We start from the raw sequence: 6,424 nt of genomic DNA, 5'->3' as shown, positions 1-6,424 counted from the left end.
TCTCCACCTTCATTCTGTTCCTGGGGACTTCTTGCAGATTAAGCAGCTGATCAACCACCTGATTTTTCTTTAGTGGTTTTGTTGTGCCAGAAAACATTAACTTAGCAAATTCTTACAGCTCAACATATGTAAAATGAGGCTTAATCCGTACATCAGTGCTGGAAGCAGGTAGCTGTTTCCACCCCGCTGTGCTGTGCCAGCAATATCTGGAAACAGGATCTACACAGACTGCGTGACTAATAAGGTTGAATAACAGGGTTTCATCTGACCAGTGCCATTTCACCCTTCACAGAGAGGTGGGCAGGAACGCCATAATTCATTCACCCTCCTGGTGATATGGACAGGATTATCGATCAACCAGCCAACATTAGTACTAAGACTTGGAAATGGCTATCATGTAGCACCCATAGTGTAGTGACAGGGCCAGAGGTCAGCTGTCAGGGCTGTTGCAGAGATGGCATCAAATTCATGAACAGATCCTCCCTATTTTCCCTTGGATGCTAATAGATGTCATGTGGGAGAAACCCAGCTGTGGGGGTCAGCGCTTTCTATCTTGGTTGTCTTTCCAACAAAATTCTTTCTATCTTTGAATGGGTGGGAGGTTTTCATGCACATACCCCTGAATTTTTTTCACAGAAATGAAGTCACCGGTATCCTGGTATCCTGTCTAGTTGACTAACTCACTGTCTGGCTTCATACTTGAAGATGCACGTGGCAGTACAATTGTTTGCTATGTACATTGTTCTGAAAACTCCTGTCGGGCTTGTTCTGGATGTAAGAATGCTCTTAGAGTTCCTTGCTATTTCACCCACCTTGGAGTCCTACTCTTCCTGCTAGAGGGAACACCCATAAGAGTTTTAATTTGACCTGAGACTTAGTACACATGTAAATACTTTTAGAGAGTCCTTGCTTCCTTTTTTTCTTTTACTATCTCACAACTACAACAACTAATTTAAAAAAAACAAACACCCAACACAACATGTTGATTAAACTGACTTACCCTCTATATGGGTATAAACAGCTTCATAAGGTAAGAAGCTTCATCAATGAAAAGGACAATCCAAATCACTTCAGAAAACTCATATGGTTCTAGAATTTTCCTGAATAATGGCTAATTCTCTCACCTGCTAGCCCTCATAGTCATATCTCATGGTTTTGGAATGACATACAAGATCCATCCATGCTCATGTATCCACTATAATCACACAAATGTTCTATTGTGATTTCCAAGCAAAGCTAGGTATATCATCACTAGTGATTACAACTATCTCATAAATATAAATTATCTCTTGGCCTTCAACCAGTACGCTTCATCTTTCATTGTTCCTGGCTGGCTTGTTCTCAACATATTGAAGTACTCCTTGTTCCTGAGTGAGAGAGAGCTCATTTATTGCAAGTATCTACCAACGCATACCCAATCGCTTACAAACTACACATTTTTTCAGCCTCCCATATTAATCTGGATCTACTTATTATTTACGCAACGTTGAAAATTATCTTCTGGTACTCAGCTGGCTCTGGCCCTGCAGAAATCAATATTTATATACCACCCCCTCGGTCTTAGGTTGGGGCAGTTAACAACTTTTTAGAATAATACAAAGTTAAATACAATAATAAAACAGCTACATAAAACCATCTCCTTTATTCATCTCCCTGTGGGGATTAATCAGGGGTTAGGAGGGGTTCCTGTTGGTGTATGTTTCCAGTGAGGAGGCCAGCATCTCATAATATCTGGATTCAACCTTAGGCCTGGTGGAACAAAAGTACTTTCTGTCCATCAAAGTCAGCATCAGCCTTTGTATATTCCTTGCTAGATCTGTGACAACCTGCAGATCATATGCCAGTTAACAATACCCTCATTATGGTTTCCAATCCAACCTACTGCTAAATATGTCACTCCCAGATATCTTTCCCCCCTCCCCTTCTGATCTCAGACGTGTGCCTTTCTGAAGACAAATGAAGGCAGAACACATTAATCTCAACTCAGATGAAGTGTTTTCAGGGATGAGTTCTCACATGCGACGCATCGATAATGGCTTGTTTTGAATTAACACATTTTGATGGTTCATGTCAAGAGTTAATGAGAAAAAAAGATATGAATGCAAATTTCCCTGTAAAAGCAGGCTATGTGTAAATGATGCCATCTTGGGTTTCTCCAGCCAAGATTTCGTAGGACAGAGAACGAAGCAGCACAGATTGAGTAACTGAATATTTACCTGAACTGAGATACAGCTGGAAACCCAACCTTAGAGTGTGAGTCACCCTGAACAGATGGAAAGTGATTGGTGGAGGCAATTTCAAGCAACAAAATAGCAGGCGGAGCAGGGGGGGACTAATGTGAACTTTTCACCCACCCGCTGCTATAACTTTTCTGTGCTCTTTTTCTCATAGTGGAGTCATTTCCCGTCCTGGAACTAGTCTAGGAGACAAGTGTTTGTAAAGCGAACATTTCGGGAATGGAAAAAAACGTAAAGCTCTTTTCCAACCCATGATGCTGTCATCAGATATTTCACACTGAACAACTCTTCCCTGCCTCTGAACGGCAAGCAGATACGAAAGAGGAGGAGATTTGTATTGAAAAAAATTAATGGACACAGATCACACATTTCTCCTTTGTTTCTGACCCCTTCTAAGGGACTGTGAGGTAAACAGATGGAGATTCAGGACATGGGGGAATAAGGAGGTGGTTGCCTAGATACATTTTAACACAGCTCAGGTGCATGCATTCCTGTGTCTGCCTACACCAGGAGCCACACTCTCCTTTTTGAACTCGTACGATTTCCCCATTATTCTAAACTGGATGTTATTTATTGCTGGCCCAATTTTGAGTAAAGTGATACAGGGATGAGAGTTTCATACAACAAATTTCATTCTGTTAATAAGTCATAATCATTGACTAAGTGGAGTCATCTTAGTGGTGCTGCTATAAAAGTGAAGTGCTATATTGGTCTATTGCTATAGCGCTCAACTTAGAATGTTAAAAAAAGTTCCACAGAAGATCACATGGCAAAAAAGGGCAGGAGGGAAGTAGAATTGTAAGAAACACTATGGACATTTTAAACAGCGCACCACAACGACTCAGAAGCGCAACGAAGGGGTAGAAGAAAGCAGCTTCCCTCAAAAGAAGCTTAGCCATGCTTTGTTTTGATTTATTAGCTTATAGAACTGCCCCTCTCAGCACAGCCATCTCAGGGCAGTGTACAACAATCGTAAAACAATAATACGATAAACAGTAAATAAAACCAACAGTAAATAAAACCTTTAAAACCATCAAGAGCAGCAGTCAGCTGCTTCTAAGCCAAATCAGAGATACATCTCATCTTGCGCATTATGTGGGGGAGAGGCACCAAGCTGTTCCTTGTGGCCCGGCCTCAACTAAATGCCTGGCAGAAGACCTCCATCTTGCTAGTCCTGTGGAACTCATTTGAGTTATTAACCCGATGCAAGCAGGTTTGTATGAACAGGTAAATAAATTAGGAGCCAGTTACTGTCTGAAATGGCAAAAAATATCCAGTTACTATTATAGAATACAAAAGTCAGTTTGAAAATGGCCTCTGTACAAGCGTGTCATGGAATGTCTTTCGTTCATGATAGCTGCTCTTGGAAATTAATGTTCTTGAGAATTTCACCCCACCTGTCTCTTACATTCATAATCTCCCTTTCCTTGTAAGTACATTCTGTGTGTCTCTTTGTTTAACTCATGAGTCAAAAAGAATGATCAGCTGATAGTGTGAAATTGTTTATTGATTTTGAATTTTATTTGACAATACCCTCCTCTTTTGATATGTTTCACAGTATAACTGAACTGTTAACTGCCATATTTACACTTGTGACAATGAATCTAAAAAGTAATTGTGATCTTTAATGACAGCCTTAGTCAGATATAGATTTCTCTTGTTACATCGCTGTAACAGAATACTTACTGCGTTTTGGGGGGCAGTCAAAACAGCTGATGGCGTCCACATATTTTCCTATTCATACCAATACAACAAATGGCACATTCAGTCATCATAACATAATAGCATACAGGGGTAGTCAAACTGTGGCCGTCCAGATGTCCATGGACTACAATTCCCACAAGCCCCTGCCAGCAGTTTGACTACCCCTGGTTACACTATGGGTTCTATGTTCAGTTTTCAGCATACATGTTTCAGTGTTTGATTATAAAGCGCATCAGACTAGGTCAGGCACTTGTGTGATTTGGTTTTGCTGTGGCCTGCCTCTGGGTCACAACCCTGGATATCCTTGTGGGTCTCCCATCCAAATCGTGCTTAGCATCAGAGATCTGAGAGTTCATGCTATCCTGGAATATCTGGGTCAGGGCAAAATGGGCAATACTGACCTTGATAGATCAGTGTGTGTTCTTTTGTTTGTGTAAAATTATATTTATTTATTGCTGGGATTTATATAACCGTCCCTACCGGATACTGGCTTAGGGTGGTTTGCAGCATACCACTACACTAAAACATTGATCAATAAACAATTAAACAGTATATATACTGCAAGAGGCTGGGTAGCACAAGATCTTTCTACTCTAAAAAAAGAGGACATCTGGTAATCTTGTTTGCTGTAAAACCACCAGCAATTTTCTGTGCTTTACAGAGCAATTTACAGGGAGGGCTTTCATATTATTCTCAAAATCTACTTGCACCACCCGATGTAAACGTGTTTTTATTCTCATGTTTTTATTCTCAACTCTGTAAAGATCCCAGCGCTTTCTTAGGTCATCCCTGTCTCCCCCCCCAAAAAATAATCCTAATAAAGCTGGTTTCTCCCACAACTTCTTCGGGAAAACCAAATGTATATGCCACAACGCCTCGGCTCTGTAATTTGAACTAAGTTCTCCACACTGGTGACTTCCAGCAACCGCTAGCCAGGCAAAACCCTCCCAGAAAGGGCAGGCTAGTGTGATTTTTTTTGTAATTGTATCTCGATAGCAAAGATGCCTGTTGCTTGCTAGTGCACATCTCTCTCTCTCTCTCTCTCGTCTGATCTCTGCTTCTTTCTCCAACATGAACTGGGATCCTGTCTCTGTCTTCAATACCAAAGCCAATAAAGGGCCGATAAATTATCATTTATGCTTCAACTCCTGTGCTTTACATAATAGTAAATCAGGCTGTTCTTTTGTAAAGAAGGCAGTGTGGATGAAGCTGCTGAAATGCTCTCTTTGTTGCATGTGCAAGAAAAGTCGCACACACATACACATGCAAAAAAAAAAATCAAACTAGAACAGATGGAACTCCTGAATGGATCACGCTGATCACAACACACATGAAAATGAGAAAGGCTGCCACAAGCTGAAACTCCCCAGAGAGTTGATATCTAGTTCAGGCTCACAGTGACAGAGTAATTTATTGGGATGTTTGGTTAAAATAGCAGAGTTTTGCCCAATCATAGAAGTGTCATATTGAGCACAGTAAATAAGGGCCTTTCTGCACACTGAAAATGATGGTGATACGGCAGCAAAATTGTCTAGTGCAAAAATTATTGTGCCTCCAGCCATTCCTCACCTGGCTCTCTCACTTTCATCTGCTGCCTTCTCACACTTCTTACACTCCAAGTGCTGCTTGAAATGGCAGAAGAGAGCAATGCGCTTTACATGCAACTCTCTTCCGCCTGTCAATCAAGCCAGGCAGCCAGTTCCCTTTCACAAGCGCCTCCACTGTCCAAGGTCCAGGCATGCTGTGCCGCTCACTATATGGGGAAGGGTCAGTACTGGAAATAAACTGACCCAAACAGAGTTTGAGCAAGATATCTAAGATGCGGTCTGGCCTGGCTTGGCTGACCCTAGACTATTGTGGGGTGCCACTGGTTATAGAAGACAGTGTGCCTGTCAGTGAGGCAGGGGGCCCTGCCACACGTAACATCCAGGTATGCAGTGGTCCCCAACCTTTTTGAGGCTGGGGACCGGAAGCAGCAGGGAGGGCAATTGCCCGGCTGTGCATGCCGTGCATGTGTGGCCGTGCACGCGCATTGCGTGTGCATGGCCGAAATCATGCATGCATGGCACTTTCACGCATGCGTGCATGTGCGAAAGTGCCATGAATGCATTATTTTCGCAGCGCATGCGCAATGCGCCTGCGTGGCCCTGCTTCCCTCTCCCCCCCTCCCGCAGTAAGAAGCTTCCCGGGCCGCAAGCTTGCAGCCTGGGAAGTTTTTTACTGCGGGGAAGGCGGGGAGAGGGAGCCGCGGCCCGGTGCCAGGGCCTTCACGGCCACCCAGTGGTTGGGGACCACTACAGGTATGAATATCTAGAGGCCTCTTTCTGGCCATGGGTGGACAAGATCTACAAGATGGAAATTTGTGTTTACAAGGGATAGATTTTAAAGAAAAGATGGGTAGCCATATTTCATATAATCCCTAGGCCCAAAGGTACCTTCCATTAATCTCTCCACAACAGACATCCTGTACGTTATGTGGGTCT

General features: G+C 42.8%; 1 protein-coding gene across 1 annotated transcript in view; it reads right to left on the bottom strand.

The window, feature by feature from the left end:
* Positions 1 to 1,052, bottom strand: part of WRN (WRN RecQ like helicase) — a 108,787-nt gene extending 107,735 nt beyond the window's left edge. Inside the window, exon 1 of the mRNA XM_077345640.1 lies at positions 1,001 to 1,052. The gene's annotated coding sequence lies outside the window, so the exon portion shown is untranslated. The remainder of the gene's footprint in view (positions 1 to 1,000) is intronic.
* Between the last annotated feature and the right edge of the window lie 5,372 nt (positions 1,053 to 6,424).

Source organism: Paroedura picta, chromosome 7, assembly GCF_049243985.1.
Source record: "Paroedura picta isolate Pp20150507F chromosome 7, Ppicta_v3.0, whole genome shotgun sequence".
NCBI lineage: Eukaryota > Metazoa > Chordata > Lepidosauria > Squamata > Gekkonidae > Paroedura > Paroedura picta.
The sequence above is the reverse complement of the archived record's forward strand: the minus strand, read 5'-3'. Positions and strand labels throughout refer to the sequence as shown.